A 17722-nucleotide genomic window follows, 5' to 3' on the forward strand; every position below is an offset into this window, starting at 1 on the left:
CTGCGAGCCCCTTGAGTGCTTTTGCCACAAAACCACCCAGCAGTAAATGAGAAAACTGCATGCACCATAAAAAGGGTAGTCACACTGAATGAAGTCAGTAACGGTACCTATGAAATACTAAGCCATTTTAGAGTCGAAGAATTTTTATGAAACCTGTTAATTTGAAGTATTTCCCGTGGGGCATTTTGAGTCAGATTCAACCTGCTAAATAGAGGGAAAAAGTGCTAACTCGCATTGAGGGAAAGGTCAAAGCTACACTGATTAGCAAATGCGGGAAATAACTAGGCTGTCTATGGTTCAACCCGAGGGGTGATGATAACTGCAGACCGCAGTCCTCCCGCCCCGCGTGCCTCAGCAGACTCCCGCTGACTCGATGCTCCTCACAGCAGCAAAGATCTTCTCGCAAAAAAAGCACTTTATGGCACTGGAGGGTTCGGTAGGCTCCCTCTTCTGCACCGCGAGGGTGGAGGGAGCTGGGCTGATACGAAGCCGGGTCTGTACCGTCTCAGAGCCTTGTGACGGGAACTACAGCAATACGTTGCCTAGTAATGATCTTTCTAGGGACTCAAAAGGCTTTATAAATTTTTAATGCTCAAAATTCATTTTCTGATAGCCTTAATACAGGTTTACGATTTCAGTCTGTGAAACAATAGCTGGCGCGTGTTCCCAGTTATTAAGGCCCTACTACCTTTTTTTTGTTTAATTTTCAGTAGTATCTCAGGTTTTTTCGAGGTCACTTTTTTAACAAGAGCCATGGCAACAGTTTTATCAATCTCGGCTCATCGTTCTGGGTTGGGCACAAGATGGGGTGACTCGGGTCTTGCGCAAATCACTTTTAGAGTGGGTTTAACTCCTTAAGCTCCCTGTGAAGCTGCTCCTCCTTTACACCAGGGTAAGTGCAGGATAAGGATCAGGCTATCGGCATTTGCAGCTTCTCTTCCCAAGGATCCGTGCAGCAGAGTCTGCCTCTGCGATATGGGTAGTGAATATATCCATTCTGCTCCACTTCCAGGCATTCATTTCCTGTAACATAATTTTTAAGGAGTCTCTGGCAGTTCAGTGGAAGGAGATTTTTTTTTTTCTTTCTAATCTCTCTTAAAGACCTATTACCACTTTTAATTACCGCTGTTTAATTTTTAAGGACAAAAAAATCTGCCCAACTTGTCGAGTTGCTTAAGTCTCTGGTTAATCGCTCCTAATTAACACGGCCGCTGCGTCAGCCCCAAGCCGAATGAAGGAGAAGGCAGCAGAGGCAGGGACCGTGCATCTACCCACTCGTCTCCCTTTGTGGCATGTTTGTACCTGTGCTTCCCTGCTTTTTTGCCTTTTTAGTCCTTCCCCAACTGCGTCACGGATACATCGGCACCGTAAGGTCCGCAGGACCAAGACGGTTTTTGTCTCTGCTGGTGGCGTGTTGGGACCCCAGGCTCCCACCATGGCCAGCTGTGGTGCCCCTTGCTATCCGTGATCCTCACACCGCCACGGTCACCAGCACAGCTCAGAGCCACCCTCGCTGCCCGCCCGGGTGGCGAAGGACCCAGTATCTCTCCTCTCCCATCTCCAAGCGGGGCCGGTGCTGCTGGGGATGCCCAGCCTGGGCACTGGGTCTTACCCAGTCCAGGCTACGGATGTCCCAGCCATCTCATCTCCCCGATGGACGGGGGGTCAGTTAGATACGGTGCTGGAGCACAGAGCACACAGTAAGAGGAGACAGAGGGGAAAAAAGGTCTTGTTTTCACACCGCCCGGCTGCAGCGAGCTGCGAGGCAGGTGAGAACATTGGGAGAGGACGGGCTCGGTGCTGGATGTCTGCAACACAGCAGGTTTCCTCCTGCCTCCTACACAAATCCCGTGTGGTGACAGCTCGCCTGCTGTCACCGACAGACAGCCTCTGATCATCACGGATATCACCTCCCTTCGTTCCCCAGGGAAGGACGGGATGAATACCCTGACACGGGCAGCGAAGTGCTCTGGAGATGGTTGGTGCGTGGTGTATTCTGCTGTCCGAAGGGCTTGGGTAGGGGTCCTCTCTCTGCAGCTTTCCTCTTCCTTTACGCTCCTTCCATTCTCCTCTTAAGAAAACTTTATGGAAGGAAATTTCTGTGTTTCAGGCAATAGCTGGCTTCTATCAGTGCTTCTTGAAGAGTTCATGATTCCTGGTTATTTATCTGATGTGCATAAATGACAATGTGTCACTTGGGTTGTGTTCGAACGGAGAGCGCAAAATAAATAATGGTACGATGCGTTAGGCAGCTTTTCTCCTTGAAGACATAATGAGGCTGTTTACTGCTGGATCATTGATTTCTGCAAACTCTGTTGTAAAACCTCCTACCGCCACCATCAGGACATCAAAATATAAAATTCTTTTTTATGCAGAACACAGCATCAAAGCCAAAAAAGTCAGTACATCCAATAAAAACGTGACTAGGATATAAATCTTTTGGATGTACACAACAATATGTACTGAATTGGAAATTATAATAGTATGTCTTGCCAGAGGGACATCCATAAGGAAAAGTATGGGGGTTTTTTCCTGTAATTTGTGCAATAGTCATGCAGTAAATAAAAAATCTGAAGAAAATAACTTGCATTGCCCATATTCATGAACGTGAATTAACGGGGCAACTAATAATAACACTGTAAGGACATTAAGAATATTTTTGCCTTACCTCAGTAAAAGTTGTATGGCTCATTGAAGACTGTCTTCTTTCCATGTAGATGCCGACTGTATTTATGAATTGTCAGTCAGCTTTTGTGTATAACCTGGAAACCTAAATTCCTAAAAAGTTCTTTCTGACACTTTGCAAATGCAGTCACAATTGCCTATGAAATATTCAACTAACACCAGATATAGCCAGAAAGTACCACATCTACATGGTGTCATCTGGCCATCATCAGGAAGTCTTGGTTGAGGCTGGACTGGGCAGGGTGTCAGTTGATGGAAATGACCTCCTTCTACCATGATTTATATTAGCAGACAATTTGGTCCTCTCTGTACAGTTTTGTGTAGTAGCTTTCTGTAGTCCAAATAAAGAATCACTAGTACAACAATAAATAATAAAGACATTTCTGAGTACATTGCAATGCAACACACCAGATGATTGCTTTTACAACCAAGCACATGACCAAGGAAAGCGTGTGCTCTACTGCCTCAGCTGCATTAAGTTATTGTTTACTCTTATTCACTAATAAATAATGTCCCATTCCAGGCGAATATGGTTTGTATGGTTTTGATTAAAATTATATCAGCCTTATATTGAACTGTCTTTCTTGAAGAAGTTAAGCTACCCTGCTTTAGTATGAGTAGCTCTCTGCCTACTATGCAGTTGCTCCAACCCACAGCTCTGCTGTTGCTGCTGTGGTTAAGCACCCCAGGACCCCCAATGGGTGTGCAGGCAAAGCAAATACCTACATATTTTTGGGGCACACTAACGGTAAGTAGGTATTTACTGTCAGCAATTATGTGCGTACCTGGGTCCTCATTGTCTGACGACATCATGTATTTTCTAAGGAAAGCCCTTGTGATTTTACTGTTTTAAACTGTGTAACCAAGCACTAAAAAATTTGTAGGAAGAACCTTTGATGCCTTGATTCAAGAGGGCCCGGTCTGTGATAGCGAGTTGTTTTGGGACAGGTTTGTCCTTTGCTGGTTGTATGAAAAAGAACTTTCCGTAATTCCCAGGAATTAATTTACAAGGAGACACTCATTAAAGTGGAAAGCAATGGGAGTGGGGGTGCCAGGGGAGTGAATAGTCATTTATTATGGTCATTTATGGGAACAGTTTTCAGAACAGGTGGAGGTTTCTCCACAGCTCAGTGAAGGGAAGCATTTGGCCCCGATGGGGTTACAGAAAATCTCACAGGGAAGTCTGTGGAGGAACGAAAAGAGATGCAGAGCGAGGGCAAGCAGCCCGCAGTTCTGCACCGCACAGCCGGCAGTCTGTTGTAGGAAGGATGGGGATTTCTTTTGGACTACATTTCTTGAAGTGCTGGGGAAATACGCTGGGTCAGCAAGGAAGCTGGAAGAGCAGGAGAGTACAGGGTACAGGAGGGCTGGCAGGTTTGGGGTCTAGGTGTGAGGCTGGCAGAGGTCTTCCAGTCCTGGGAATGGGGCAGGAAGGTTCCCAGGAGAGGAACTCCCCATAGCTGAATTTTAACTTTGGAAGAGCTTTAGACCAAAGGACCAAAAAGCACAAAAGCAGCTTCCTAGCCTGCTTAGGGCAGCTGATTCAGATGGGGAATCAAAAGGCATGATATCAGCTAGGTAAGTGTTACTGCAGACCAGTAAGGTCCAGCAGGCTGCTGGGAGGAGGGTGCTGCACAGCTGAGGTCCTGCCGAAAAGGACTCATGTCCTGGGTGGACATTTATAAACTTTCAGGAAAAAATGCCTCCAATTACCTGAGTTTCCATGGAGGTCTGCGGAGGAAGACATGGTCCTTCAAGACCAGCCTCTAAACCATTTACCATCCAGTTTTATGTAGCACTAACAGCTCAGATTGCATCCAGATGGGAAAACGGTGTGGCTGTGTCATTCCTTCAGCCAGTTCTCCCCACCGTGGAAACATGCTCTGCCCATGCTCTGCTAGCTGGAATGGATGACTGGCTTAATTGCATTGCCATATTGCCACTTGTATTTGCAATAGCCACCGTCTGTTAAGTAACTAGAAGCAGGAGGAGCAGTTTTGTGTAAGGTGGAACTAGGAAGGCCTGGTAGCGTCTCACATTTGAACCGTCTGGCATCTAAGGAGGTGTGAAGTCTAGCAGATGATTTTCTTCTTGTTGAGAAGAAATGGTTCCCAATGGCTTTCCTCCATGATGCCTGAAGAGGGCGAAATGTCACAGCCTTCCCCTCAGGACAGGCGCTAGTAGCATTTCTCTTCCCTTCCCAGTTACTTATTTTAATTTACCTTTACCGAGCATCATTTCTTCAGCTCACGGTAGCTGGGCTAAGCACAGCGGGTTGTTACACCCCTGCTTGTGACTAGTCTCAGACACACCGAGTGTGATTTTGGTTTGTAGATGCTCACCTCCAAGCCAAACCAACCTGTCTGCCCGCACCAGCACCCTGACCACCTGCTAGCCTTCCAGCAAAGCGCTGGAAGAAGCCAAAGTTCATTAGAAGAAGGCTGTATTCCTGACATAGCGGAGTAACAGAGCCATAAGTGGGTGTTTGTGACCCTCCAGGGATGCTCTTTGCAGGAAAGATACCCCAGTAATCAAAGCGGCCGGAGTCCTGCTCTCAGCTCTGGAAGACACATTGGGGTCGTACCAAGAGGAGGACTGCAGAAAACTGCTATTCTCTGCACTGAGCACAATACGGGGCAATCTGAAACAAAATTTAACCAGGAACAACCACTCTTGCTTTGTGCTTTCCAGAACCAGAGGCAAAAATGCCTCCTTCGTGTATTAACGTACTGGATATGCAAATGGCTCCCTCTGCTCTCTTTCCACATTTCAGCTATGTTTGCATACTGTATTACAATTATCTACAAATGGGTTTTATAGTGACAGATTCCAATTCTGAATATTTAAATAGACCGGATCGCTGTATCTCATTGTACAGAGATGAGATTCTCTTTGTTTCCATACAAAGGGGTGGAAGGGGGGTGGGAGGGAGGCAAAGGGGAATGTGGGAAAGGTGTGGAGAGATGAGGAAAAAGCCACCTGGAAAGGGCAAAGGGAAATGGAGAGCGCTCCACGCACAAGCCTACTTTGGCTCATGAATTTAACATGTGTGTAATGTTTCTTACGAGAAGTCATGTGATCAATTTAAACTAGCCCCTAGGCAAGTCTAATCTGAACAAGATGCTCTGAGACAAGCTACAAATTGCAGGGTTTAATAAAAAGGGTAGGCCAGAGTCAGCAGAGCAGAGGATAACACAGGAGGGGGAAAGGGCCAGGATAATATCAGAACGTGAAATGAAGTGTCCATGAGAAAATCTTAATAATACGTTACACCGAGGTAGCAAAGACTGGAGAGGAGACATTGCATTAGAATTCTGCACAGTTGGAGGTTAAGTCGTGTAAGATATCCCGGCATTTACTTCATATCCATGAAGAGCGACACAGTTCTTTTAGCTCACTTGCACCACTGCTGTATCCGTGTCTTGCATTGTGTCCCTACCATTAGGTGTCACCACTCCACAGCTGTAGATTTCTGAGGAGATAAGTCTAGAAAGTCTGGTCTAATATTGCAAATGCAGTATTTCTTTCTTAAGGGTTCCCAGGCTACTCCTACAAAAGGATCTTCCTGGGTAACGACCTAAGCTACTGCAGCGGACAGACAGCGTGGTACTGGGAGAGACTGGCCAGATCCCAAAAGCCTCTGCCGTTTCTGGAACGGTTTGGTTTCAGGCTCTTAATATTGAGGTTTAACTTCTGGGTACGTTCAGCCTCAACACTGCAAAAGAAGGCTCTCGCCTGGCTTTCAGGGTGCCTCGCTCGCCTTGCTGCTTGGCTTGTCCTCCACTCGTGGCTGGGACCGAGCCTTTGCTGCTGGCCCCGATGGGCGACCAGCCTGCACGCCACGCAACTTGGCTTCACGTCATCCGCGCTTCTCCGACAGACCGCTAGTCTAGCTGTGGATTCACAGGGCCCCAAATGAGTGGGGTTAACACGGCTGGTTTTGTTTCACGGGGAAAAGGTAACTGAAATGGTGTTCCCACTTCTCTGTCTCATGTACCATAACGCTCTACAGCTTCCCCATGAGATCGGACTGTACTACGAGGAGTTGAATGCTGTTGGTACAAAACCACTGTTGGGAAAAGCAAATGTCATCTGCTTGGCAAAACAGATTTTGGAAATCACAGCGATATTTGTTAACTGGTGACCACTATGGGGATGACCGGTAATCCCCACTGCAATTTCCATGGAGTTAAATAACTCTTTACATGGAAGTTTTCATCATAAACTGGAAACAATGGCCAAAATGTCTAGATCAGCCAGATTAGATCTGCGCAAGCTTGGCTTCCTAACAAAACCTCAAGCAAACCCTGTAAGTTTTTGGCTCCTGGCACCGCTGCCTGACCCCACTCCCCAAAGGCTGGGAGAGCTGCAGCCCCCCGAGCACAGCGACCGGGGCAGGGGTATGAATTGCCAGACTGCAACCGGCAATGACTTTCCAAATTAATTCAACACCTGAAAAAACCAAGAATTCTTTGGAAATTCAAGATAAAAATTTCCTCTTGTAACTGATATTTACTTAGCAACATAAACAAGGGACTGAAGGACAGAACATGAGTCACAATGTGGAATTAAAAAAATCTGTAATTTTTGCTGATGGGCAACCGCTCTGTCACGCTAACTGCTGCCAACGAGCTCATTTTGGCCTGAGACTGTGCAGACTTGTTTCTCTGATGTGTCAACCTCTTCCGTAGTGTTGGGAAAGCAACATCGACCTAACGAAGTGTGAGGGCCCCATGGTAATAGTCTTCTCTTCCTACCTTCCACCCTCCTCCCATCAGGGGAGGAAGCTAGAGTGGTTTCTTTCCTTTCAATGTTCTCTTGCTTCTTAAATTAGTTGTATCTAAAGAGGCTGCAGGGGCTCCACGATGCTAGGTTCTGCATATAGTCCATACACCTTCCCCACAAAGCTTTGTAGTCAAAATCACAAGATAGACAAAGGGGAAACTAGTCTCGTTTAGCAAAAATTGCTAAACGAGTCACACGAGGAGTCTGTGGCAGAGCCTGGATGTGCACAACGTTCTCCGAAATCCCAGTTGGTGCCTGTGACAAGACTCGTGCTGAGCACCCCTGTGTCCTTCCATCCAGACACTACACTTCGGAGTCCGAACGAGCACCCTGTAGGACGTATGGCCTGCCAGGGACAAAACCAATATATCTAATTAAGAACATAATTGATTAAGAGCCTCCAGAAGCAGACCAAACCAAGGGCCCACCTCACTCAGTATCTTCTCTCTGTTTAAGGAGATCGGCATAAAAAAGATGAAGTACAGAGTGATTTTTCCCCTGGTATAATCTCCCAGGTTATAGAAATCCGCACTTTATAGATTTCAGGAGTTGGAAGCTGCATCCACTCAAAAATGTTTTAAAGGCACTGTCAGATCTAGGCTTCATGGCTGTTTAACTCTTTTGAACCTGTTTCTACTCCCAGTGTCCACAACATCCTGTGACAATGAATTTCATAGTTTATATGGCTGCATTTAACTCATTTAACTGCATGAAAAAGTGCTTTCTTTTGCTTGCCAAAAATTTCATTGGGTGCCTCCTAGTTCTCCTTTTATGAGGAACAATAAATAACCATTCCCAGTTCATCTTCTCCAGACCACTTGTGATTTTACAGACAACTATATTAAAAAATATTTAAAAATACACTCCCTAAGCTTTTATCAATGTCTTCACATCAACATACAACCTGTTTCATATTACTTGAGTTGAAGCCTGCCATGGCTGTTGTCCAGCTACATATTTTAGCAACAAAAGTAAATACGTGCAGCCAAGCCTCTTGCATTGTTTTGTGTATTTGTCTGGCAATATTGCTTCCTCCTTTTTAGCATTTGGTAGGAAGTATTTATTTAAAAGCAAGACTGCGTGCGTACTCCCTCATTGGACTGTCTCAGATACTCAGAGTGCTCCAGACCTTAACTGGAGGAAAATTGGGGAGAAATCCTGCTGGATATTGGCAGTGTAAGAAGGGCAAGCGCTGCGTGCCCCGTGAGCTGGACTGACGGCTGGAAAATCTCACTTGCTGGTGGGCGCGTGTCCCAGAAGGGCAATTTAACTTCCATCGCCTCTTTGTGTGCACAGGGATTCGCCCCGTGGTTTGAGGTTTGCTGCCAGCCGGGAATAGGCATGGGGCGCAATTATACATTAAATGCAAGCTGAAGTCAAAACTGGGTGTAGCTGCTTACTCCTAATAAATTTTGGGAGTGAGGCTGTGCAGTGTGAAAGGTCATACGCAGGATTTCCTTTTGATAAGACATGCCTTGCTGCCCCAGAGGAAACAGAGGCTGCCCCGCATGTCTGTGCCTGCTTGTTTGTTCATTTCTTTGAGGTGTTTGGTAGACTTTTAGCCTCCCTCTGGCAGCCCACGCATTGAGCTGGGGTGCGTGCCGTATTCCTCACACAAGCCCAAATCCATTGTTGCTGACTGTTTGCTCTCCTGGCTCGCAGAGGCTGCAGGTGAAGGAAGGTCTCACCGCTGGTCCTGACACATCCCAATTTCCAGAGCTACAGAGGGGACGCAGCCCCCTTGGCCACCCTGGAGGGCCTAAAACCAGATCCCAGACAGCTGAACGGGACTTTGGCCAGAGACCTGCAGAAGTCAGGCACTTACAAAATAAATGTATTTGATTCTGCCTTCTGAAGAGGTCTCTCGAACTTGTTATTTCCCCTTCGTGAGACCATTTGAGCCAAAATGACACCAGCTTCTGCTAAAGAGAGCCATCTATGCTATTTCTTCAGTCCAGGCTGTGCAGCGTCTGCCCAAGCATCCCAGTGAGTGCTCAGGATGAGAGGATCCCACTCTTCAGAGGAGTCCCACCAATTACAAGCAGTATTTCTTAACACATCTGAGGGCCTGCCTGTACCTCAATGCTGTTCTTGTTCAGCCGGAGTTTTCAGCTCTGATCTTTCTAGAACCTTTTTCTCTGCCGAAGGTGATGCTAGACAACTCAGCAAAGACCTTCCTTCAGGTCATATGCTGAGTACAATGAAAAATCATCTCAGTCAGCCCTTGGCCATCTGAACTCAACCAGACTCGGGCAGTAAGGATGCAGCACCAAGGTTTTCCCTTGGGCTGGGGATGTCCCCCGTCTGTTTCAGCAGGGAAGCCAAGGGGTAGAGGGGGAAAGGTCTGCAGTTAATGGCCCAGAATGGTTCTGCACAAACCTGCACAGGAGCCCTTTCCTCTGGGTGCATGGCTTTTCCCAAGAAGGTCCTGCTTCGTGGTTTTGGAGCTATCCCTGCACCAAACAGGCAGGGCTACAGGCATCCTGGTGTAGCAACGTCACTTGGCTGAGGTGATGCATGGTGGCCAAGAGGAGAAGATCAATCCCTCTGCTGAGAGCACCACAGGCATGGAAACCTGGATGTATGGGGTGCTCCACAGGCTTTTAGTGAAGAGAGTGCCACCTGAACAGCAGACTTTATCAGTTTGCACGTTATGTTGCATGTAATGCAATAAGTTGGGGGAGAGGCAGGAAGGCATTTCTGCCTTATGAAATAGCCATGCCAAAAAACAACTAGGAGAGAAATATGAAAGTTACTGCCTGTGTTGTGAAAAGCTGACTATGTCCGTGGTAACCGTCTCCAGTTGTTCTCAGGCTTGAGGTATCCCCATTACAGACAAAGGGGGAAGTCTGCTAGTACATCTCTTTAGGGCAAGAATGCTGTGTGGACTTTGTGGGTATTCCTGCAAAGCAGCTGAGATCTCTGGGGCAAAGGAATAGCAAACAGAGATGACTAACGAAGACCATTGCTGGGAGCAGCTCATTACTGCAGAGTAAATGGTGGGACTTATTAACCAGTAGCCTAAATGAGGATAAGCAAAGGCACACCTGGGTTTGAGAAATAGAGGACAACAAACTGTGAACAAGCGGTTGCTGTTCACAGCCTCACAGTCCTTGACTGAGAAGTGATGAAGACTCACATTATCACCCAGTGATTTTGGAGAGAGCATTTCTCTTTTGCTCTTTTGAGAATTCTTTTGCTTCCTTTCCCTTTTTTTTCCTCCTCTATAATAAAGTACTGTTTGATTAAACCTCTTTCATTGCTTATTGTGAAAAAGCAGTTTGTTAAGTACTGGCATGGAATAACTCCATTTTCCCAGCTTAACCTCTACAAGTTGAAGCCAGTGCTTACGCCAAAGCCTAGCAGAAGGGTCACCGAGGCAAATACGGATTTAAAAACATCAGATTCTTCTGTGCCAGACACAAAACCTTTGAAATTTGGAGGGACTGGCAACACCATGTAAGCATGTGTAGTAATATAAACATTGCTTTAATGCCAAGTCTTCAGATCACGCTCCAAGTCTACACATAAGAGGGGGCAGAAATTTAAAATCAAATGGTTTGTGAAAATTTCGATCGGTTGGTGCTGCGTTAACAGCAGAACGCTGCAGATGATGTGAATGTAGTAAATCAAGCAGAAGAAATAAGCAACCCCTCTGCAGCCTCAAAAATTGTAGAGAGATAAGGTCACGGTGACTGAAAAGAGGAAAGCACATGACTAAGTTTTGCTTCCAAAACTATAACAGAAGCTTTTGCTGTTTAGTAAATATTTCTCCTCTGCTCCCATTCCTGAGTAAAGACATCTGTAGTTGAGAAGTATGAGACTTCTGCTTTTTGCTGAAGCCTGTGGGTAATATGGTATTTTGCTGCACAATTATTTCATTTCTACTTGTGTTCTTGCTCTGGTTTGCATTCCTGCTCTGAACTTGTACATGAGGGACAAATATCCAGGTAATTACACGCAAAAGCTCTGCACTGTCTCCCTGAAGAATCAAAAAAAGGCTCAAAGAAGCAAATCTAACTAAAAAGAAAATCAAATCTATCTAAGGGAAATCCAGCCCACTGATCTACAGGTGTAGACTACTGGCCTGACAATGAGCTCAAAAGCAGCTTAATTAGGGCATGTTACACTGACCAGAAGTCATTGCCTCGTGTGGAAGCGGGAGGTGACAGATGTATTTCTGTGCATCGGTTGGTGAAAGTCAGCACCAGATCTAAGTGCAAGTCAGTAGCACTCCTACCCCTAAAACAATATCCCGAGTTTATCCAGAGGTCAGCTTGTATTGATCTCGGGGGAAAGGTCACTTCAAGCTGAACCCTATGAAAACAAACAGGAAACCTCATCTTGGAAACGTTTAGATATTAAACAACAGAAACAAAAATACCTTTGTGATCATGGAGTTTATTCTGCAAGAAGATGATCATCTGTGTCCTATTCAAGCAAAGTGCTTCATTATGAACTGCTTTGTGTGAAACACATATACTACCCCTTTTGTTTCAATGCCAATTCTTGGATGCTTAAAATTTAGTATGAGCTTGTTTGTTTGGTACCTCATGGAACAGAAAGGACCCAATCACCCAGAAGCAGATGTTCCTCAAATCAATAATTGAGAAGATTATGAAGCTAACAGTAGCTATAGATACATAGAAAACATAGATTATTCCTTTATACACTGCAATTGTACCTGTGTAATAAAGTCTTGTGTGCACTAGGGTTCTCAGGTGGAGAAGGATGCTGCAACCCACTGTTGGTAAATGCATGACTAGAAAGAGGAAGTGTTGCCATCCAGGAGATTTCAAAAGCTTTATCAAAGAAAATATCTGAGGAAAAACAAAATGTTGAGCGGGCTAAGTGGTGTAACAGACATTTAGCATCAAATTAACAGAAGAGTTAACTGTGTATCACCTGGATTATTGTTTTTGAGGCAGGAATTGTCCTTCCCTGAGCCTGTCATGATGACACCTTGAGGCTGCCAGATCTCTGCGTACAGTTAGATAACATCCTCTGGAGAAGAAAACACACTGCATGCCCTGAAGTGGTAAAAATGAATCGTGTCATAACTGTGTAGAAATGCAAATACAGGCAGTTCAAGTGGCAATTTTAATGTTTGTTACTTAATAGTGTATCCCAAAGGTGTAGGTTAACATTTTCAAATGGGTATTATGATTTGGGGGTGTTTTAGTTTTGAAATAATATGAGTGACTCTGAACATCAGGTCTCTATGATACCTTAAACAGAGCACCTCAAAGCTGAGGCTAATCATTCTGGTGGTGCAAGCTGTGTGCATGTCTAGCAACATGGAAGTTTAAAAAAAAAAGATGACTGCCCATGCAAAAGTATTTTAAAAATTGGAAGAAAGGAGGAACTGAAAATATTACAAAACAGATTCCCTCCAAATGAAAAGAAGAGTCATGGAAATTATATTTAACAGACCATCCAACATGTAGAAGTACAGCTGTATGAAATGGTTTTTGGCTTCTGAAGGGAAGACAGGACTGAGAAACTGCCTTCCTCAGAAAAAACAGAAACAGAATAGATGCCCTAAAGCTGCTCAAAAATACATGCAGGATAAACTATTAACAAGATATTGCTTTTAAATATTTTCCACCCTATCTGTCCCAGGAAACCAGATCCATTACTGGTTGTTCATGTACAAAACTGAACAGTTCCTTGTAAATCATTATGCTCGAGTACTAAGTGCTCAATATGTTAAGAGCTACTGGAGAAAAAGTGGACGTCTAATTTACCCTTATTATAAGCTAACGTGGAAAGATGCCAGGCTAGTCTGGAGAAGTAATAAAACCACAGCACGCATTGGGATCGAATGCCTGATGGTGGCCTGGGTATTTTTTAATTGGCGGGTAGGTCGGCGTCCCATCTGGCTTAGATTAGCGTTGCTCCACTGACCCAAGTGGGGCTGCAGCAATGTGCAGCACCTGAAGACCCAGACCTGCGTAAAGAGATTGGAAATTTTCAATGAAAGGACTCTGCCACCAGCTCCTCGGTGGCACGCTGTGCTCACCGACCCGCATCCTACTCCACGACAGTTGGTGTGCCAGGGGGCCGCGGCAGCCGGCTATTCCTTGGGAGCTGGTGGGACCGTGCTGCCGCCGACCAGGGCACAGCCTGGCAGCACCGGCACCAGGCGAGCAGGGCAGGGATGGTGGCAGCGACCAGGGACAGCCACGGCCCAGCGGTCATCCTCACGGAGCTCTTTTCTCGGGAGCTGGCACCATCACAGAGCCGGTCGGGGGCACCAGCAGCCGGACTCCTCAGTGCAGGGAGAAGAGTGCAGAGCTCGTTGGCATCCTCAGGGCTGACAGTCAGAGGATACTGACGATGACAGGCTAGAACTTTTCGAATGAAGATTAAATTCTTCCAGCATGCTTTTTTTTATTTATATGATCAGCTGGTTCACCTTGTGTAGGGATCAGAAGCATACAGCAGCTACTGGTGCGACTTCTGAAGTGCAATCACGTTCCCCTCTCCTCTTACCAGCCAAAAGGTTTAGCACCAGGAGTCTCTGTAGAAGCATCAAGGTGGAGTGGAGGGTTTGTATCCTTCTAAACTGTCAGTTCATCATGCTTATGTTGGATGTCCTGACCTGCAAGAAAGCTTGTGAACAATTTGCCATTGTCTGCTCCTGCTATTAGCCCTTGCTGAGCACTTACAGCAACATATTTTACTCTGCTCTACCTGATCTCTCTATTTATTGATTAGTTTCCTTCTAAGTGAGAACACAATTAGCATATTTTTGGTAGCTGCTTCTGTTTAGGTTTCCCCATTAGGACTGCCTAGAACAATTGCCAAGAACTTATTTTTAACTAGGCTTAAAACATGAATTTATTGCTATAGTTATTAAGAAGGGGGTCTCTCCTTGCCCTTAGAGTAACCAACATAAAACCTCCAAGATTCTCAGTGCTTAAAAGTTTGTGTTTCATCATTACTAATGACATAAAGCAGTTTCCAACATTTGCAAGCAATCTTTTCCCTTCCAAAAATCTTTTTGCCAAAGGTTAATTAAAACGTTTGGCAGAGGTAAGCATACATGAAACACACTTAGTTAAATACACATATGGATACAACACACAGAGGACAGAATACACAGAGTTACACACTACCCAGCGCCTGAGCATGCTTAAACAAGATGCTTTAACAAGGTGCTGTTAACATGCTCAGGCTGAACGTCCAGCCCAGACTTCCCCTCGGCGCTGCTTTGCTACCACGCTGTGTGATCAGCAAGGCTGCAAGCTGTAGTTTGCTTTCCAGCCCACTCTTGTCTTGTGGTTTGGCCACAGCTTTCTCTCCCAGCTGTAAGGCTGATACCAGCTCTCTCTGAGGTTTTGATAAGGTGAAGATAATAAAACACACAGGGGATGGCAAGCTGAGTGGCATGACTAGAAGCATCAAAAGAGATGCAGATGAAAGCTGTACGTGGATCATTCAATAGGCGTTTGAAGAAGAAATCAGGGCAAGATTTCTACTAGCAATACAGCAGTGTTTGCTCCTCCAGATTTCATTAGTGCCGGCCCTCACTCAAACTTTCCTTCTGCAAACGCTGCAGGAGGCTTTCTGCCAGTGCTCCCTCGCCTTGTGCCTCCTGCGGACTTTGCTCACAGGCAACCCAGCTTGGACCACACCGGCATTCTGTCCGAGGTGGTGCAGGCAGCTGTAGCCGGGCTTGCCAACATTGCCGCTGGTGTTCCAGTGGTGCTGGCTCCACGCTGCTGGGTGGGCTGCGACAGCACCGGAGCGGGGGGGGGTGCATGGGAAGGATTCGGTACCACAGGAGAGGGGAAAGTGGTTGAGCTGACCTGGGGGAGACTTAGGTGAGAACAAAGTACCCTGCAGGGGGAGAAAGGCTGACCTTGAAAAAGCCTGCTCAACACCCTGAGCTCCTTGCTCCTCTTCCTTTTACCTTTGCCCACGTGCAAATGAGAATGTCTTCCCGGGACTCTAAAAGCCACACATCTATGGCAAAACTTTGCCTCTTGTGTTGTTTGCTTGTGCACCGTGAAAGCTTAATCTGAAAACAGGAACTCCAACTAAGCAGGTATGGAGTTGCTTGCAAGACTCTTTTTTTATGCCTGCAAAGCACTGTCAGCGTATTTCTGTTTTGAATGAATTGCTTTTCTAATCCCTTATTGTTTTATTACAGCTGAAACTGCCTGACTGGATGCCAACACATATGAACTACTAAATGGTTCTTACATCTTATTTTATGGTCCCCCCTCTATTTTGAAATAAACTGCCTACTAAACAAAATCAGTTTCCTTTTGTTTCTGATGACATATACATGTGGATTTTCAGAAAGGGAAGTGGGTTTGGGAGGAAATTCAGAAATTGCAAAAGGAAAAATGTTGGGGTTATTCTTTCTTCCTTCTATAATACACGCGACAATAGACCTACTGAAACCCCCTCTCCTGTCTGGGTCTATCTGGGTTTGTCTGCATGTGGCTTTAGTCCAGCTGGCTTATACAAAGCTCCAAGGTGTCCCTGTGGATGATGGTCCATGCCACATCCACTCTTCTTCATGTGCTTCTCACATTCCCATCTCAGGGTCACATCCAGATGGGACAGCTGGGGCAGTGGGATGCTCTTGGGAGGCCCATGGGCTTTGCCACCAGCTGGTGAGCCCACGGAAAGCACCTTTTGGTCTTGCCCTGTGCCTCAAGCCTTGCCTCCCTCCTGTGCCTGCAGCAACCCGCAGCTCCTGATGCGCCGCTCCTGCGCCTGTGTTCACAGGGGCTGAAGATGTGCCTTTTTGGGAACTGACTTCTAAGGGTAAAAAAAGGTTAGGTTCTGCATTTGACATTACACATCCATGGCTTCCAGCAATGTTTTGTCAAGAGTAATCACCCTTTGTTGCCAAACTTTGCTGTTAAATTTGATCTTACCTCTTCCTGCACAGAGATAATTTTTCTTGTGCATGTCCTCACTTGGGTGCTTGCTGCTGTGTTTGTGTGGTTGATGCAAGGTCATTTGTGGTACAGAATAATTTGCTTTCAATGCCCGGGTCCGGGCATCAAATTCATGTTGTCAAAACTGTCTTGAGTGCACAAAGCCGGGGCCAGAGCTGGGCCCTCCATGCCCCCCACACTGAACGCCAGCACACACAGCCCGCACCCCTCGCAGCCGGCTGCCTCGGCCTCTTGTCTCGGGTCCTAATTCCTTACCCCTTTTACGTGTGATCGGCCGCGGTCCTCTTTCCTGACTGGGAGAAAGAGAAATTGGGGCGATCGCATTTACTGCTTGGCACCTGCTGACCACCCACAGAAGGGAGAAGATCTCTTTTAGTACCCTTGCGCTAAAATGTTAATAAACAAATATTGCATTTGAGCAGAAGGATTTAAAAAAAGAAGGGGTCAGGGGTTGCCTAAAAAAAGCATTTCCGACGATAATAAGTAAATGCCAGCAGGGATGCTGGAGTCCCGCAGTTGTTTTCCAATGTTCTCTTGGCTAGCGCAGCAGATGGCACCGGCCCGCTGGCTGGAAGTACGGGCTGGGGATTCCTGGTCTCCAAAGTTCTCGCTTTGAGGATTAAAACGAGGGGCTGCGTTTCCGCAGGCCAAGAGATGGCCTTTGGCCTCCCGCCTTCCCTCTTCTGCCATGTCCGTTTGGCCTCTCCTTCTTCCCACTGTTTCTACCTCACGGGTTTTGGTGACGCTGGGTTTTTTTTTCCCCCATCTTCATTCAAGAAGAAAGGGGACTGTTTTCGGAAGGCTTAATTAACCCTCGTGTTCAGCTGTTTGAGCCATTTAAACACAAAAATTCTTTCCCCACACGTTCTCTCAGGTAAGCAGCTGAGCTGGTAAAACCCTGCAGCTGCCCCGCCGTCCCCCTCAGGCCTGCAGCAGGTAGGCAGCCAGGACCGGGCTGTTTCTCGTTTTAAACTTGCAGTAACTCTTCCAACGGCTGCCTGGCAGCAGCTTTGATTTCCCAAAGAATTGGTTTTTTTAGCCTCTAGGGTAGAGGCCACATCTGCTAAGGGGGGGGGGGGGGGATTAAAAAAAAAAAAAGCAAAAATTAAGCGCCTCCCCGTCGGGGAATCGAACCCCGGTCTCCCGCGTGACAGGCGGGGATACTTACCACTATACTAACGAGGAACTGCACGAGGTAACTTTCCCCAGCAGCCGCCAGATGGTTTCTAGGAGCTGGCAGCCGGGCCACGCGCCGGCCCCGCCCCTCGCGGCCAACTCAGGCTTCTCGCCCCGCCTCCGCCTCCTCCTGGCCCCGCCTCCTCCCGCAATGC

The 17722-nt window shown here is 46.5% G+C and overlaps 1 non-coding gene across 1 annotated transcript; it reads right to left on the minus strand.

Annotated features, from left to right (window-relative positions):
- Positions 1 to 17504: 17504 nt before the first annotated feature.
- Positions 17505 to 17576, minus strand: TRNAD-GUC (transfer RNA aspartic acid (anticodon GUC)). Its single transcript has one exon. It is a non-coding gene; the product is annotated as a tRNA-Asp (tRNA).
- Between the last annotated feature and the right edge of the window lie 146 nt (positions 17577 to 17722).

This window comes from Buteo buteo, chromosome 26 (assembly GCF_964188355.1).
Source record: "Buteo buteo chromosome 26, bButBut1.hap1.1, whole genome shotgun sequence".
Taxonomy (NCBI): Eukaryota; Metazoa; Chordata; class Aves; order Accipitriformes; family Accipitridae; genus Buteo; species Buteo buteo.